This window comes from Oncorhynchus gorbuscha, linkage group LG03 (assembly GCF_021184085.1).
Source record: "Oncorhynchus gorbuscha isolate QuinsamMale2020 ecotype Even-year linkage group LG03, OgorEven_v1.0, whole genome shotgun sequence".
NCBI classification, from domain to species: Eukaryota; Metazoa; Chordata; class Actinopteri; order Salmoniformes; family Salmonidae; genus Oncorhynchus; species Oncorhynchus gorbuscha.
The window spans coordinates 61,902,264-61,921,544 of NC_060175.1; positions in this window are offsets into that span (position 1 = coordinate 61,902,264).

Sequence of the window (19,281 nt, forward strand, 5' to 3'; positions counted from 1 at the left end):
ATAATAAACGTGAACATAAAACACTTACCCCATCCCCCCTCTTGTCCCTTTACTGAGTGACTTCCCCAAACGAAGCACTCCTTGGCTAACACACAAACCTTAGGGTGTCTAGACATACAGCTTGAACTAACTCGTCGTCTATAGATGCTCCGCATATACGTTAATATTAAATAACACAACACTTAACTCTCATGTTAGGGGGTGAGTGGCGCTAAAACATGATGTGCCAAACAATGCTATATTAGCCACAACATCTCACCAATCATAAGTCCCAAATTCTGATCTTCTAATCGAAAAGACATAGTCCGGAAATCCAAACACATTCCTGGCCTGTATTTGGTCATTTAGCCAGCTGACACAGCCGTTCCGTATCCTCAGCCAGGGAGCTTGCTTGTCAAGAACAGATCGGCCTCTTTTGGGTTGTCAAACGTATGTGTTGATCCTTCGACTGTGACCTTAAACCGGGCTGGGAAGAGGAATCCATATCGGATGTTGGCCGCCCTGCATTTGTTGCGTACCTCATCATACTCTTTCCGTTGCTTCCTCACCTCCAAGGTAAGATCTGGGTAGAAAGACACCCTGGCCCTGTTGAAGTTAAGGGGGAACTTTTGACTAGCCAGCTTGAGGATGAGATCCCTGGTCTGGGGATAGTGCAGCCGTACAATGAATGGCCTTGGTGGCCCACCCTTGGCCGGCTTCGTTGCCTGAGATCTGTGTGCGCGGTCGATCAGGATGGCCGTTTTGAAGTGTTCACTCCCCAGCAGGGCCAGTATTAGCTCCGAGACAAATTCAGTGGGTTTCCCTTTCTCAGTGTCCTCCTGGATGCCACATATTCAGATGTTCTGGCGACTTGAATGCGACTCAAGCATTTCCAGTCGGGCTTTCAGGGTTTTGTTGTAATTTTTCAACGTTGTGCACTGTTTATCTATGTCCTGTAGCCTGGCCTCGTGATCGACTGTCGTCTGCTCAACCTCATGCCACCCTTCTCTGAGTTGCCTTCACAGTTTCGGCCAAAGTCCCAATACTCTTTGAGATATCAGCCAACTTGTGTCCACCTTCTTGCTTAGTGAGTTTATGGCAGCCAGTATGTCACTTTGCGTAGGCTCTGTGGGGATCTCTTGGAAGCTAGCCTCTTCAGCTAACTCCTCGTGGGTTGGCGACGTTGAAATTGGTTTGTTGTCTATCTCATTCAAATGATCTTGTTTATCGCTCCCTGGTGCCTTTTCCCTTTGTCATATTTGTTTGAAGATATAGGTCGTGAGAGGTTAAGATAAATACTCATTTGTTTCAAAATGGAGCGGAACTCTAGCAAAGGACGTCTACTCCAAAGCACGCTCTCTAGCGCCCCCCCAGTTACTGTTTGATTGAACGTTAGAATGGGCAAAACGAGTGACCTAATTTACTTTGATTGTGGTGCACAGGATCCAATATCTCAGAAACGACCACCTTCCTGGGATTTTCACGCACAACTTTACCGAGAATGGTGCGACAAACAAAACATACAGTCAGTGGATGTTTCAACTGTGGGTGAAAACAGCTCGTTGACGAGAGAGGACGAAGGAGAATGGCAAGAATCGTGCAAGTTAACAGGCGGGCCACAAACAGACAAATAATGCCACAGTGCAACTGTAGTGTGCAGAACAGCATCTAGGAACACACAATGTCACAGATGGGCTATTGCAGCAGATGAACACACCGGTTTCCACTCCTATCAACTAAAAACAAGAAGCCACTCCATTGGGGACGCGATCACCAATACTGGACAATTGAGGAGTGGAAAAACATTGCCTGGAACATGACAGCGAGTTCAGTTTACTTGAGTGGCCTGCGCAGTCCCCAGACCTCAACCCAATAGAGCATCTTCAGGATGAGATGGAACGGGCTACTCGCAGCATGAATGTACTGTCATCCAATCTGCAAGCACTGTGTGATGCTATCGTGTCAGCATGGACCAACATCCCTGTGAAATGTTTCCGAGACCTTGTAGAATGCCCCGAAGGATTCAGGCTGTTCTGGAGGCAAAGGAGGATCCGACCCGGTACTCGACCCGTGTACCTAATAAACCCGGTACTCAACCCGTGTACCTAATAAACTGTCCGGTGAGTGAAAATTGTCTCTGGGAACTCACTTCTAGGGCCACACATCTGTTGTATAAAACATTTACCAAAGACCTCATCTCTTCACCTTCGATTATGTACAAGTGAGTTTTGCAAAAGTATGCTGACAGTATGATGGATATTATAAATTAATGAAATTACACCATCCTGTTATTGCATTGAAATTGTTTTAGATATCTCACTTACACCATGCCAATTGGAATAATGGATTGGAACAAATAAGGATATAAACCATGCCACATAAACCATGCCAGAGGAGAACCTTGACTGTATATATTTTCAAGGAAAATGGAGGAAAACTGTCAAGGTACTCAGGATGAGGAATGTTTTTAATTTGTGTTAAAGCTAATGGAGATAGTTGAATCGTTATGTGTACAGCCTAGTTTGAGTACAACAGTTTAATATACAAGCCTTACATATACTTTTAGGTATGCATTTGTCTTAATATTGGCTTCTCCCTTAGTTGGACAAGCTCTCAAGTAAACTGTTTTCATCACATTGACAAAGTATGAGCATCTCTGGATGTGGACACCTGCAGAGTCTGAAAACATTATAGGAGGGGCAGACAGTAGATGCTGACTTGTAACAAACACTTCTACACAAAACATGTTCAAATGAAACCACAAGAGACCAGGGGAAACCTTTTTGATTGGGTTTTTTAAGTAAGAAAGGGAGGTGTTAGTAAGAAGAATTAGATGTTTAATCACTTCATGCAAAAGGGTTCTGTCCAAAATTCCAGTCATCATATGCCATTGCTCTTTACTTTTAGGTTCCATTTCTCTCCACTGACCACACCATTCAGTATTTTCCAGATAAACAGTTATTATTTTTAAAAGCCAGCCTTTTTCCATGAACTTTTTTCCGACATACATAGCACAGCGGGTTTGTCAGTCCATCCAATATGGACAAAGGTCTAATTTTTCATTCAAAGTGAACCTTTTCAACATAATGGTTGATTTCATGGGGATGCAGGTGTATGTGCCTACAGGTTGGGCATGCTACAGCATACAGAAAGGCAAACAAGTGGGTGTGATATGCATTTTACACATGTTCATCTTTTCATCACATTCTAAAATGTTCTACTCCATGACATTTTATAATTTCAACGGTATTTTACAATAAAATCATTGCAGTTAAATATTTTGTTTTCAAATGTTATGAACCAGTATGATTTAGTTGAAATGACATGCATCCCTGGCCTACTGTCAGCTTTCACAACTGTATACAGCAAAGCTGTCAAAACAAAAGAGATGAGACTTTGACAGCAAGAATCGGGTTAAGGTTGATTCTTATTCTTGCTCAGTACTACACTGGCAGCTTCTCTGTAAAAGTGGATGGAAAATTATCCTTCTTCTCACTCAGATCTCAGCCCTGTACTCAGAACCCTAGCCCGCTCTCCTCAGTACTGCTCTGCTCCCCTCCCAGCTGTTAAAACCTCTTGGGGCTAGGGGGCAGAATTTTCACTTTTGGATAAATAGCGTGCCCAATTTCAACATCCTGCTACTCATGCCAAGAATATAAGATATGCATATTATTCATAGACTTTGATAGAAAACACTCTGACGTTTCTAAAACTTTTTGAATCATGTCTGTGAGTATAACAGATCGTATGTAGCAGGCAAAACCCCAAGGACTAACTGTTCAGATATTTGTTTTCTTCCTCTCTCTGTTCCCTTTATTGTTATTGCCAAGGGATATTTGTTAGGAGCCTGTTTTCGGTTCCTACCGCTTCCACTGGATGTCACCAGTCTTTGGAAGTTTGTTGAGGTTATTCCTTTGTGCAATGAAGAAGTAGGCCAACTAGGAACTGGGTACACTTTTGTGAGTTGCGCAAGACGTGAAAAGTGGCGCTTGTTTGTTTTTATTCCTGTATTGAACACAGATAGCCTAGTCTGTAATTTGATCGATTATTATTGTTTAAAAATACCTAAAGTTATATTACAAAAGTAGTTTGAGGAATTTTGGCAAAGTTTATAGGCAACTCTTGAAATATTTTGCAGTGACGTTGCGTTTTTTTTAAGCTGTTTTTTTTCTGGATTTTCTGGATTTTGGATATATAGTGGAGCAAAAACATATTTAGTCAGCCACCAATTGTGCAAGTTATCCCACTTAAAAAGATGAGAGGCCTGTAATTATCATCATAGGTACACTTCAACTATGACAGACAAAATGAGGGAAAAAATCCAGAAAATCACATTGTAGGATTTTTAATGAATTTATTTGCAAATTATGGTGGAAAATAAGTATTTGGTCACCTACAAACAAGCAAGATTTCTGGCTCTCACAGACCTATAACTTCCACTTTAAGAGGCTCCTCTGTCCTCCACTCGTTACCTGTATTAATGGCACCTGTTTGAACTTGTTATCAGTATAAAAGACACCTGTCCTCAACCTCAAACCGTCACACTCCAAACTCCACTATGGCCAAGACCAAAGAGCTGTCAAAGGACACCAGAAACAAAATTGTAGACCTGCACCAGGCTGGGAAGACTGAATCTGCAATAGGTAAGCAGCTTGGTTTGAAGAAATCAACTGTGGGAGCAATTATTAGGAAATGGAAGACATACAAGACCACTGATAATCTCCCTCGATCTTGGGCTCCACGCAAGATCTCACCCCGTGGGGTCAAAATGATCACAAGAACTGTGAGCAAAAATCCCAGAACCACACGGGGGGACCTAGTGAATGACCTGCTGGGATCAAAGTAACAAAGCCTACCATCAGTAACACACTACGCCGCCAGGGAATCAAATCCTGCAGTGCCAGACGTGTCCCCCTGCTTAAGCCAGTACATGTCCAGGCCCGTCTGAAGTTTGCTAAAGAGCATTTGGATGATCCAGAAGAAGATTGGGAGAATGTCATATGGTCAGATGAAACCTAAATATAACTTTTTGTCGTGTTTGGAGGACAAAGAATGCTGAGTTGCATCCAAAGAACCCCATACCCACTGTGAAGCATGGGGGTGGAAACATCATGCTTTGGGGCTGTTTGTCTGCAAAGGGACCAGGACGACTGATCCGTGTAAAGGAAAGAATGAATGGGGCCATGTATGGTGAGATTTTGAGTGAAAACCTCCTTTCATCAGCAAGGGCATTGAAGATGAAACGTGGCTGGCTCTTTCAGCATGACAATCCCAAACACACCGCCCGGGCAACGAAGGAGTGGCTTTGTAAGAAGCATTTCAAGGTCCTGGAGTGGCCAGATCTCAACCCCATAGAAAATCTTTGGAGGGAGTTGAAAGTCCGTGTTGCCCAGCAACAGCCCCAAAACATCACTGCTCTAGAGGAGATCTGCATGGACGAATGGGCCAAAATACCAGCAACAGTGTGTGAAAAACTTGTGAAGACTTACAGAAAACATTTGACCTCTGTCATTGCCAACAAAGGGTATATAACAAAGTATTGAGATAAACTTTTGTTATTGACCAAATACTTATTTTCCACCATAATTTGCAAATAAATTCATTAAAAATCCTACAATGTGATTTTCTGGATTTTTTTTCTTCTCATTTTGTCTGTCATAGTTGAAGTGTACCTATGATAAATTATAGGCCTCTCTCATCTTTTTAAGTGGGAGAACTTGCACAATTGGTGGCTGACTAAATACTTTTTGCCCCACTGTATGTACAGAAAGACTCAAGGCCAAATTACAGAGGAGGAACTGCTTGATGCAATTGGGGCCTTTAAGGATGGGAAAACTCCAGGGCTGGATGGCATACTAGTGGAAGCATACACAACTTTTTTTTATATACTCAAAGGACCATTATTAGCATGTTTTAACCACTCCTGGTGGTAGATTATCAGACACCATAATTTGCAAATAAATTCATAAAAAAATCCTACAATGTTGTAAAGGATTTCCTCCTCTTCTTCCGAAGAGAAGAGGCGAAAAGGATCGGAGGACCAATATGCGGCGTGGTAAGTGTCCATGGTTCTTTTAATAAGAAATAGTACACATGAACAACTGAATACAAAAACAATAAACGTGGAATGAACGAAACCCAAAACAGTACCGTGTGGTGAAGAACAGACACAGAAACAATCACCCACAAACACACAGTGAAACCCAAGCTACCTAAGTATGATTCTCAATCAGAGACAACTAATGACACCTGCCTCTGATTGAGAACCATACTAGGCCGAAACATAGAAATCCCCAAATCATAGAAAAACAAACATAGACTGCCCACCCCAACTCACGCCCTGACCATACAAAATAATGACAAAACAAAGGTTAGGTCAGAACGTGACAAATGTGATTTTCTGGATTTTTTTTCTCACTTTGTCTGTCACAGTTTAAGTGTACCTATGATGAAAATTACAGGCCTCTCTCATCTTTTTAAGTGGGAGAACTTGCACAATTGGTGGCTGACTAAATACTTTTTTGCAACACTGTATATGGATGGAATTAATCGAACAAAAGGAACAATTGTGATGTTTATGGGACATATTGGAGTGCCAACAAAAGAAGCTCGTCAAAGGTAATGCATGTTTTATATTTTATTTCAGCGTTTTGTGTAATGCCTGCAGGGTTGAAATATGCTAACTCATTTGTTTACTGCTGTTGCAGATGGTGCAGGCTATCAGATAATAGCTTCTTATGCTTTCGCCAAAAAGCATTTAAAAAATCTGACATGTTGGCTGGATTCACATCGAGTGTAACTTTAATTGAATATCTTACATGTCATTTAATGAAAGTTTGAATTTTATAGTATTTTATTTGAATCTGGAAGAAACTGCATTATCCCTGGCAATTGGCAAGTTGAGACATTTGCATCCCGCCTATCCCTAACTATTAAGACACAATGATGAACCTGAGGACTTTCTTTTTCACCATCATTCTGGTGCCGTGGATGCTCTCTTCTGCAGCAAGAAATGGAAACGTGGAAGCAAGGAAACCTAAGGTAATTTTTTAAGTGAATACCTTTTGTAAATGTTTGTACCAATTGTTTGATTATTTGATTTTGTTTAGGGTTTATGAACATGTTTTTTTGGGGCAGGATCCCATACCTCTAAACTTTCTTAGCAGAATTTGTTCTATAATTTTGAAGCTTACGCTTTGCATATGAAAGTCCCATGTACAAGGTGCCAAACCCTATCCCTGCATAAATGATGACTCGACATAGAGTACATTTAGTTTGTGAAGACTATACCTTGGGAGTCTGAGAATACAAAAAAAACTTGCTCAGCAGATGATCAAACTGTTTGTAAAACTTCATTGGTGTGAATTAAATTACCCAGTTTGTCTTTCTTGTGAGGTGATCTGGAGACATTTTTTCTAAACAATTCCACAGAAAGAGGTTATGACCATCCCAGACTATGACAATACTGGAGACTCAGATACAAGCCCAGCAGCAGCTCCTAAAGAAGAGGGTGGTGAGTTTATTTACTGAAATTCAAGCTATTCACAACCACTTATTTATTAATACCATATGCTAGGTCTGACATATGCTATGTCTGACATATGACTTATGACATTTGTCATAAGAAACCAGCAACCTGGAATACAGAAAATATCCGAGCTCTGAAGCAAGCTTCCAGAAAATTGGAACGGAAATGGCGCCACACCAAACTCTAAGTCTTCCGACTAGCTTGGAAAGAAAGTACCGTGCAGTATCGAAATTTATTTTTGATACTGTCGCAAAGCTAACTAAAAAGCATCATTCCCCAAGAGAGGATGGCTTTCACTTTAGCAGTAATAAATTCATGAACTTCTTTGAAGAAAAGATCATGATCATTAAAAGTTACGGACTCCTCTTTAAATCTGCTTATTCCTCCAAAGCTCAGTTGTCCTGAGTCTGCAAAGCTCTGCCAGGACCTACGATCAAGAGAGACACTTAAGTGTTTTAGTACTATATCTCTTGACACAATGATGAAAATAATCATGGCCTCTAAACCTTCAAGCTGCATACTGGACCCTATTCCAACTAAACTACTGAAAGAGCTGCTTCCTGTGCTTGGCCCTCCTATGTTGAACATAATAAACGGCTCTCTATCCACCGGATGTGTACCAAACTCACTAAACGTGGCAGTAATAAAGCCTCTCTTGAAAAAGCCAAACCTTGACCCAGAAAATATTTAAAAACTATCGGCCTATATCGAATCTTCCATTCCTCTCAAAAATTTTAGAGAAGGCTGTTGCGCAGCAACTCACTGCCTTCCTGAAGACAAACAATGTATACGAAATGCTTCAGTCTGGTTTTAGACCCCATCATAGCACTGAGACGGCACTTGTGAAGGTGGTAACATTTTAATGGCATCGGACCGAGGCTATGCATCTGTCCTCGTGCTCCTAGACCTTAGTGCTTCTTTTGATACCATCGATCACCACATTCTTTTGGAGAGATTGGAAACCCAAATTGGTCTACATGGACAAGTTCTGGCCTGGTTTAGATCTTATCTGTCGGAAAGATATCAGTTTGTCTCTGTGAATGGTTTGTCCTCTGACAAATCAACTGTAAATTTCGGTGTTCCTCAAGGTTCCGTTTTAGGACCACTATTGTTTTCACTATATATTTTACCTCTTGGGGATGTTATTCGAAAACATAATGTTAACTTTCACTGCTATGCGGATGACACACAGCTGTACATTTCAATGAAACATGGTGAAGCCCCAAAATTGCCCTCGCTAGAAGCATGTGTTTCAGACATAAGGAAGTGGATGGCTGCAAACTTTCTACTATTAAACTCGGACAAAACAGAGATGCTTGTTCTAGGTCCCAAGAAACAAAGAGATCTTCTGTTGAATCTGACAATTAATCTTAATGGTTGTACAGTCGGCTCAAATAAAACCGTGAAGGACCTCGGCGTTACTCTGGACCCCGATCTCTCTTTTGAAGAACATGTGAAGACCATTTCGAGGACAGCTTTTTTCCATCTACGTAATATTGCAAAAATTAGAAACTTTCTGTCCAAAAATGCAGAAAAATTAATCCATGCTTTTGTCACTTCTAGGTTAGACTACTGCAATGCTCTACTTTCCGGCTACCCGGATAAAGCACTAAATAAACTTCAGTTAGTGCTTAATACGGCTGCTAGAATCCTGACTAGAACCAAAACAATTTATCATATTACTCCAGTGCTAGCCTCTCTACACTGGCTTCCTGTCAAAGCAAGGGCTGATTTCAAGGTTTTACTGCTAACCTACAAAGCATTACATGGGCTTGCTCCTACCTATCTCTCTGATTTGGTCCTGCCGTACATACCTACACGTACGCTACGGTCCCAAGACGCAGGCCTCCTAATTGTCCCTAGAATTTCTAAGCAAACAGCTGGAGGCAGGGCTTTCTCCTATAGAGCTCAATTTTTATGGAACGGTCTGCCCACCCATGTCAGAGACGCAAACTCGGTCTCAACCTTTAAGTCTTCACTGAAGACTCATCTCTTCAGTGGGTCATATGATTGAGTGTAGTCTTGCCCAGGAGTGGGAAGGTGAACGGAAAGGCTCTGGAGCAACGAACCGCCCTTGCTGTCTCTACCTGGCCGGTTCCCCTCTTTCCAATGGGATTCTCTGCCTCTAACCCTATTACAGGGGCTGAGTAACTGGCTTACTGGGGCTCTTTCATGCCGTCCCTGGAGGGGGTGCGTCACCTGAGTGGGTTGATTCACTGTTGTGGTCATCCTGTCTGGGTTGGCGCCCACCCCCTTGGGTTGTGCCGTGGCAGAGATCTTTGTGGGCTATACTCAGCCTTGTCTCAGGATGGTAAGTTGGTGGTTGAAGATATCCCTCTAGTGGTGTGGGGGCTGTGCTTTGGCAAAGTGGGTGGGGTTATATCCTTTCTGTTTGGCCCTGTCCGGGGGTGTCCTCGGATGGGGCCACGGTGTCTCCTGACCCCTCCTGTCCCAGCCTCCAGTATTTATGCTGCAGTAGTTTGTGTCGGGGGGCTAGGGTTAGTTTGTTATATCTGGAGTACTTCTGCTGTCCTATTCGGTGTCCTGTGTGAATCTAAGTGTGCGTTCTCTAAATCTCTCCTTCTTTCTTTCTCTCTCTCGGAGGACCTGAGCCCTAGGACCATGCCCCAGGACTACCTGACATGATGACTCCTTGCTGTCCCCAGTCCACCTGGCCATGCTGCTGCTCCAGTTTCAACTGTTCTGCCTTACTATTATTCGACCATGCTGGTCATTTATGAACATTTGAACATCTTGGCCATGTTCTGTTATAATCTCCACCCGGCACACCCAGAAGAGGACTGGCCACCCCACATATGCTCTCTCTAATTCTCTCTTTCTTTCTCTCTCTCTCTCTCTCGGAGGACCTGAGCCCTAGGACCGTGCCCCAGGATTACCTGACATGATGACTCCTTGCTGTCCCCAGTCCACCTGACTGTGCTGCTGCTCCAGTTTCAACTGTTCTGCATTATTATTATTCGACCATGCTGGTCATTTATGAACATTTGAACATCTTGGCCATGTTCTGTTATAACCTCCACCCGGCACAGCCAGAAGAGGACTTCCTAGGTTTTGGCCTTTCTAGGGAGTTTTTCCTAGCCACCGTGCTTCTACACCTGCATTGCCTACTGTTTGGGGTTTTAGGCTGGGTTTCTGTACAGCACTTTGAGATATTAGCTGATGTACGAAGGGCTATATAAATACATTTGATTTGATTTAGCACTGACGTCTGTAGCCAAGAAGTGCTTAGAAAGGCTGATAATGGCTCACATCAACCGTAGACCCACTCTAATTTGCATTCCGCCCCAACAGATCCAAAGATGATGCAATCTCTATTGCACTCCACACTGCCTTTTCACACCTGGACAAAAGGAACACCTATGTGAGAATGCTATTCATTGACTACAGCTCAGCGTTCAACACCATAGTGCCCTCAAAAGCTCATCACTAAGCTAAGGACCCGGGGACTAAACACCTCCCTCTGCAACTGGACCCTGGACTTCCTGACGGGTCACCCCCAGGTGGTAAGGGTAGGTAACAACACATCCGCCTCGCTGATCCTCAACACGGGGGCCACTCATGGGTGCGTGCTCAGTCCCCTCCTGTACTCCCTGTTCACTCATGACTGCACGGCCAGGCTCGCCTCCAACACAATCATTAAGTTTTCCGATGACACAACAGTGGTAGGCCTGATCACCGACAACGACGAGACAGCCTATAGGGAGGTCAGAGATCTGACCGTGTGGTGCAAGGACAACAACTCTCCCTCAATATGATCAAGACATAGGAGATGATTGTGGACAACAGGAAAACGAGGACCGAGCATGCCCCCATTCTCATCGACGGGGCTGTGGTGGAGCAGGTTGAGAGACTAAAGTTCCTTTGCGTCCACATCACCTACAAACTAGAATGGTCCAAACACACCAAGACAGTCGTGAAGAGGGCACGACAAAACCTATTCCACCTCAGGAGACTGAAAATATTTTGCGTGGGGCCTCAGATCCTCAAAAGGTTCTGCAGCTGGACCATCGAAAGCATCCTGACGGGTTGCATCACTGCCTGGTATGGCAACTGCTCGACCTCCAACCGGTACTACAGAGGGTAATGCGTACGGCCCAGTACATCACTGGGGTCAAGCTTCCTGCCATCCAGGACCTCTATACCAGCCGGTGTCAGAGGAAGGCCCTAAAAATTGTCAAAGACTCCAGCAAGACTGTTCTCTCTGCTACTGCACAGAAAACAGTACCGGAGTGCCAAGTCTAGGCTTCTAAACAGCTTCTACCCACAAGCCATAAGACTTCTGAACATCTAATCAAATGGCTAACCAGACTATATGCATTGCTCCCCCCTCTTTTATGCTGCTGCTACTCTCTGTTATTATCTATGAACAGTCACTTTGATAACGCCAAAAGTTTTGAGAATGACACAAATATGAATTTTCACAAAGTCTGCTGCCTCAGTTTGTATGATGGCAATTTGCATATACTCCAGAATGTTGTGATCAGATGAATTGCAATTAATTGCAAAGTGCCATGCAAATGAACTGAATCCCCCAAAAACATTCCACTGCATTTCAGCCCTGCCACAAAAGGACCAGCTGACATCATGTCAGTGATTCTCTCGTTAACACAGGTGTGAGTGTTGATGAGGACAAGGCTGGAGATCACTCTGTCATGCTGATTGAGTTCAAATAACAGACTGGAAGCTTGAAATGGAGGGTGGTGCTTAGAATCATTGTTCTTCCTCTGTCAACCATGGTTACCTGCAAGGAAACACGTGCCGTCATCATTGCTTTGCACAAAAAGGGCTTTACAGGCAAGGATATTGCTGCCAGTAAGATTGCACCTAAATCAAGCATTTATCAGATCATCAAGAACTTCAAGGAGAGGGGTACAATTGTTGTGAAGAAGGCTTCAGGGCGCCAAAGTCTAGCAAGCGCCAGAACCGTCTCCTGAAGTTGATTGAGCTGCGGGATCAGGGCACCAGCAGTACAGAGCTTGCTCAGGAATGGCAGCAGGCAGGTGTGAGTGCATCTGCAAGCACAGTGAAGTGAAGACTTTTGGAGGATGGCCTGGTGTCAAGAAGGGGAGCAAAGAAGCCACTTCTCTCCAGGAAAAACATCAGGGACAGACTGATATTCTGCAAAAGGTACAGGGATTAGACAGCCGAGGACTGGGATAAAGTTTTTTCTCTCTGATGAAACCCTTCTGATTGTTTGGAGCACCCAGAAAAAAGCTTTTCCGGGTGAAGACAAGGTGAGCGCTACCATTAGTCCTGTGTCATGCCAACAGTAAGTATCCTGAGACCATTCATGTGTGGGGTTGTTTCTCAGCCAAGGGAGTGGGCTCACTCACAACTTTCCCTAAGAACACAGCCATGAATAAAGAATGCTACCAACACATCCTCCGAGAGCAACTTCTCCCAACCATCCAGGAACAGTTTGGTGACGAACAATGCCTTTTCCAGCATGATGGAGCACCTTGCCATAAGGAAAAATTGATAACTAAGTGGCTCGGGGAACAAAACATCGATATTTTGGGTCCATGGCCAGGAAACTCTCCAGACCCTAATCCCATTGAGAACTTGTAGTCAATCCTCAAGAGGCGGGTGGACAAAGAACACCCACAAATTCTGACAAACTCCAAGCATTGATTATGCAAAAATGGGCTGCAATCATTCAGGATGCAGTCCAGAAATTAATTGATTTCTGGACTGCATGCCAGGGTGGATTGCAGAGGTCTAGAAAAAGAAGGGTCAACACTACAAATAGACTCTTTGCATCAACTTCATGTAATTGTCAATAAAAGCAATTGACACTTATGCTATACTTCAGTATTCCATAGTAACATCTGACAAAAATATCTAGACACTGAAGCATCAAACTTTGTGTAAATTAATAATTGTCTCATTGTCAAAACTTTGGGCTACAACTGTACATATTACCTCGACTAACCGGTGCCCCAGCACATTGACTCTGTACTTGTACCCCCTCGCTATTTACTGCTGCTCTTTATTTTTTTAAACTTTTATTTTTTTTGGTATTTCTCTTAAAACTGCATTGTTGGTTAAGGGCTTGTAAGCAAGCATTTCACTGTAAAGTCTACATATTTTCAGTTAGCGTTTGGTTAACTGGAACAGATGTGCCAGGTACCTCAAGATACAATATGTAGTGTGATTATCAATTATTATAGTCCAAATTGTACACCAATGACAATTCAATTCACACTTTATTATATTATCATATTGAGGATTTCAGCAATATGTGTTAATGTTAGATAGCGGTTACAGAAGACGGAAATGCAGTGTCCCACTTTTCCTGAAATCACCCTACTATAGATGGGTTGGCTGACAACTTCACGAAAACTAAGTGTACGCGGCAATGGGGCAGGAGTCAGAGTTGTTGTGATTCTGGATGGCCAGATAGCTAGCAACAATGACAAAGAAAATACCATGTAGGGAATCGTGACTCATTTCATCTTGTTTTCGATACCATGTCATTTTGACTTATTGCATGTAACTGCAAATATGGCTCAAATTCACTAGCCAGCTAACCAACAACTTTACTGATGTATTTAAGAGACAAGTTCTCATTGTGCAAATGTATGTTTTCAATAAACATTGGAGACAAAATAGTTTACATGTTGTCAAAAATCTAAGCCAACCCAGTCTGCCTTGCCCCAAAGTTGCAAAAGCGTCAGTTTTGTGGCGCAGCGGTCCAAAGCACTGCATCTCAGTGCTAGAGGCGTCACTACAGACCCTGGTTCGATCCTGGACTGTATCACAACCGGCCGTGATTTGATTCCCAAAGGGTGGCACACCATTGGCCCAGCGTCATTAGGGTTTGGCCAGGGTAGCCAGTCATTGTAAATAAGAAGTTGTTCTTAATGGACTTGCCTTTAAGGTTAAATGAAAAAAAGACAGCCCCACTTTAGCTACTCCATGCTGTCTTACTTCAGCTAGCTATGGTTGGTAAAGCAAGATAACAACAAAAAAAAAAAGACAATTACAAAATTGAAACCTAATATGGGAAACTTTATTTTTATGCACCAGTACATAGTATGCACATTTACGTCACAATGCATTATTTATGACAATTTTATAACCTTAACATCAAAACAGCAAAAAAATATGTCACTGATCTTACCGTGTGCTCCGTGGGGTGTGCATCCTGTTTGAAGCTTGCTCTGCACTCTCGCTGATGACACAATTTTAGGGCTTTCTGTATAGTGGTCTAATGTTGGTGGGGTATTTCAGCCTGTTTTAATGTTAATCCTGAATCACTATCATAAAAAGTTTGAGTTTACATTTATTTTTATTTCACCTTTATTTATACAGGTAAAACAATTAAGAACAAATTCTTATTTACAATGACCTATCAAATATCAATAAACAATACTATAGAGATGTACAGCGCATTCGGAAACTACTCAGACCCCTTGACTTTCTCCACATTTTGTTACAGCTTTATTCTAGAAACAGGATTTCTTAAAAATCCCCCTCAATCTACACACCCCATACCCCATAATGACAAAGCGAAAAAAGTGGTTTTTAGAAATGTTTGCAAATGTATTACAAATTAAAAACAGAAATACCAAATTTACATAACTATTCAGACCCTTTACTATGAGATTTGAAATTGAGCTCAGGTGCATCATGTTTCCATTGATCATCCTCGAGATGTTGACAACTTTATTGGAGTCCACCTATTGGTAAATGCATTTATATATCATTTATTTTGACTGTTGATACTTCACCCCTTTTCTCCCCAATTTCGTGATATCCAAATTGATAGTTACAGTCTTGTCCGTACAGAAGTTGCAGAGATGGGACTCGGGGAGAGGTGAAGGTCGAGAGCCATGCATCCAAAACAACTGCGCCAAGCCGCACTGCTTCTCGACACATGCTCGCTTAACCCAGAAGCCAGCTGCACCAATGTGTTGGAAGAAATACCGTACAGCCGGTGACCGAAGTCAGCGAGCATGCGCCCGGCCACCACAAGAAGTCGCTAGAGTGCGATGGGACAAGGACATCCCAGCCGGCCAAACCCTCCCCTAACCTGGACAAAGCTGAGCCAATTGTGCGCCGCATCATGGGTTTCCTTGTTGCAGCCAGCTGCAGCACAGCCCGGGATCGAACGCAGATCTCTAGTGAGGCCTCTAGCACTGCGGTGCAGTGCTGTAGACCACTGTGCCACTCAGGAAGCCCTTGTGGTAAATGTAATTGATTGGATATGATTTGGAAAGGCACACCTGTCTTTGTAAGGTCCCACAGTTGACAGTGCATGTCAGAGCAAAAACCAAGCCATGAGATCAAAGGAATAGTCCGTAGAGCTCCGAGACAGGATTGTGTCGAGGCACAGATCTGGGGAAGGGTACCAAAACATTTCTGTCGCATTGAAGGTCTCCAAGAACAGTGGCCTCCATCATTCTCATATGGAATAAGTTTGGAACCACCAAGATTCCTCCTAGTGCTGGCTGCCCGGCCAAACTGAGCAATCGGGGACAAGGGCCTTGGTCAGGGAGGTGACTAAGAACCCAATGGTCACTCTGACAGAACACCGCTGTGGAGATAGAACCGTCCAGAAGGACAACAATCTCTGCAGCACTCCACCAATCAGGCCTTTACTGTAGAGTGGTCAGACGGAAGCCACTCAGCAAAAAGTACATGAAAGCCCACTTGCAGTTTGCCAAAAGGCACTCGGACCACTAGAAACAATATCTTCTGGTCTGATGAAACTATTTGGCCTGAATGTTAAGCGTCACTTCTGGAGGAAACATGGCACCATCCCTATGGTGAAGCATAGTGGTGGCAGAGTCATGCTGTGGGGATGTTTTTAAGCAGCAGGGACTGGGAGATTGGGGGAAAGATTAATAGAGAGTGCAGAGATATCCTTGATTAAAACCTGCTCCAGAGCGCTCAAGACCTCAGACTGGGGCGAAGGTTCACCTTCCAACAGGACAACGACCCTACGCACACAGCCAAGACAACGCAGGATTGGCTTTGGGACAAGTCTCAATGTCCTCAAGTGGGCCAGCCAGAGCCCGGACTTGAAACCAATCATATATCTGGAGACCTGAAAATAGCTGTGTAGCGACGCTTCCCTTCCAACCTGACAGAGCTTGAGGATCTGATAAGAAAAATGGGAAAACTCACCAAATACAGGTGTAACAAGCTTGTAGCGTCATACCCAAGACGACTTGAGGCTGTAATCACTTCCAAAAAAGGTGCATTAACAAAGAACTGAGTACTTATGTAAATGTCATATTTTTAATAAATTTGCACACAAAAAATTACTTTTTGGCTGTCATTATGGGGTACCGTGTAGATTGAGGAAAAACACTAATCCATTTTAGAATAAACCTGAAAATTAACAAAATGTGGAAAAAGTTAAAGGGTCTGAATACTTCCCGAATACACTGTACATACACACACAAAGTAAACACGAAAAGCAAAGCACACCCATATAAAACAAACATTCAGTAAAAAGTCCCTCTAATATCCACCTGAATTGCCCTAGAGCAGGGATGTCAAACTCATAGTCTTCTGTAGCTCAAATGGTACACCATTGCACTTGCAATGCCAGGATTGAGGGTTTGATTCCCAGGACCACCTGTATGCAAAATATATTCACGCAAGACTAAATCGCTTTGGATTAAAGCGTTTGCTAACAGGCATATTTTAATCCATGGAGGGTTTAGTGCCTGCAGGTATTTCCTTTCAATTAAGCACTAGACAACCAGGTGTGGGTCTCTAATTAGTTCCTTACTAATTAGAGACCTTAATACATCAAGTACAAGGAAGGAGCGAAAACCCAGACACTTGGATTGAGTGACAGCGGTGCGCTGGAGACACCAAATCCACCAACTTTATGAAAACTTTGAGATCACGAGGTGCAAAAAAAAAAACTAAAAGCAGATTTACCTAACTATGGAGATTGAAGGGATCTCCTGGGTTAGCCATCCCTGAGTCCGAGCTGAAATTTACTTCAAAGTGCATTTCAAGAAAACATTGGAGAGATGCTCAGCTATATAGAATTAATAAACTGATATGTGCTCAAGGGGTAATCCTACAGATTCACATCTTTCAATGAGAAACTGATTTTAATTAGATCAGTAAGGTCAAATAATTACATTAACATATATTGCTAAGAATGAGAGTAGTGGGTCTCTAACCCATGCCACCAGCACCAATGACAAACACACTAAGCACTCTCCAATAAGGGATATCCCTAGGACATGTGCTTATTGGGCCAGTATAGTAAGGCCCTGTCCACAAGCAAACCAAAACCCTCGGCACTTGTGTACATGTGAAACAGTCTAGGTGTAAATAATAGGGTGAATGCACTTAAGTAAATCTCAGCTCTGTTATAAATACTCAAGAAAAACTACAACATTAAAAACAGGGTCATATGCCCCACCAACATTAGACAACTACACAAAAATCCCTAAAATAAGTAATAAAATCAGAGAACAGTCAGATTAACATAACTGACAGACAAGGTGGTGTAGCAGGACGATAGGAATGACATGAACCAAGAGGTTGGGAGTTAATGGATCGGTGGTTCAAATATCAGAATATTGATGGGCTCGGCCACAGTAACATGGGGTGACGTGCAATGATGAAACAAATGTTTTGGAGAATGTTTCTTTGGGATCATCAGGAGACTTCCAGATAACTGACAAAAATGTTCTGGCAACGTAATGAAACGTGTCTAGAACATTCTTAGAGTTTGCCATGTTGTGTATGTTTGGTGGAACATTGGAATATTCTCCCAACCTTTAGAAAACGTATCTAGAACATATTGAATATTCAGTGAACATGGCAACCACGTTCTGGGTAAGTTGTGTTTCACATTAACGGAATGGTCTCTTGGAAAGAGTCCTTGCACTTCACTGGAACATTCCTATGAAAACGGTAGACTCTTAAGGGAACTTCCTCAAGTTATGAACATTTGTTGTTAGCAGGGTTGAGAGGTGGAAAAAGCATGCGCCTATTCACCTGGTGGTCCCATGGGCTGCTAACTCCCCTCTCTCTTGCTGCCTTATTCCTGTGCTGTTCTGTACCCTCAATAATGGCTTGAATAATAGGCTCGGTAGGAGTTTTATATGCAGAGAAAACATGCCATGTTCTGATATGAGATTGTGGCAGTTAGCATTCAGACCTTATGACTACACTCCCAGTCAGTAGCCTTTTGGACGTATGGGCATTGATTTGGACAGCTAACGGGTTATTTGTTGAATGAACATACCCCTGATCAATTCATCCCAGCGTCTCATATTTCATTACAAAATTACTGTTATATTACAGCTGTTATGATCAACACATTTCAGCAAAGTCTATAAGGCAAATCACCTTGTCATCACTATCGACATCTGTAAATTAACCAAAACATTGTGACATGTAATTTGATTACTGCACTAGTGTCAGAACATCTTTGCATTTTTTTTTCTCTCCATAGGATAGCTCTAAAATGCTGCACTGTTTGCAGTGCCACGTATCGAGTCCTACACCACAAGTTAATCGAGTGGTTCCCCACGTGCTGGCACGCATAATTGGCAGGAAACCAAATGTCTATGCAAATGCACATTAAAAAAAAAGGTCTCTTTTTTTTTTATTAGGAGAAATAAGAACTATTCTGCCCTACAAAACAAAAAAGGCATTAACTGCTCATAGTGTAGAACTGTGAAAGATGGCTTTTATTTACCTTGTTTCACAGTAACTGCTAACATGACCCTCACTTTCTCCAAAACACAAGAGGCAGGATACTTGTCCAC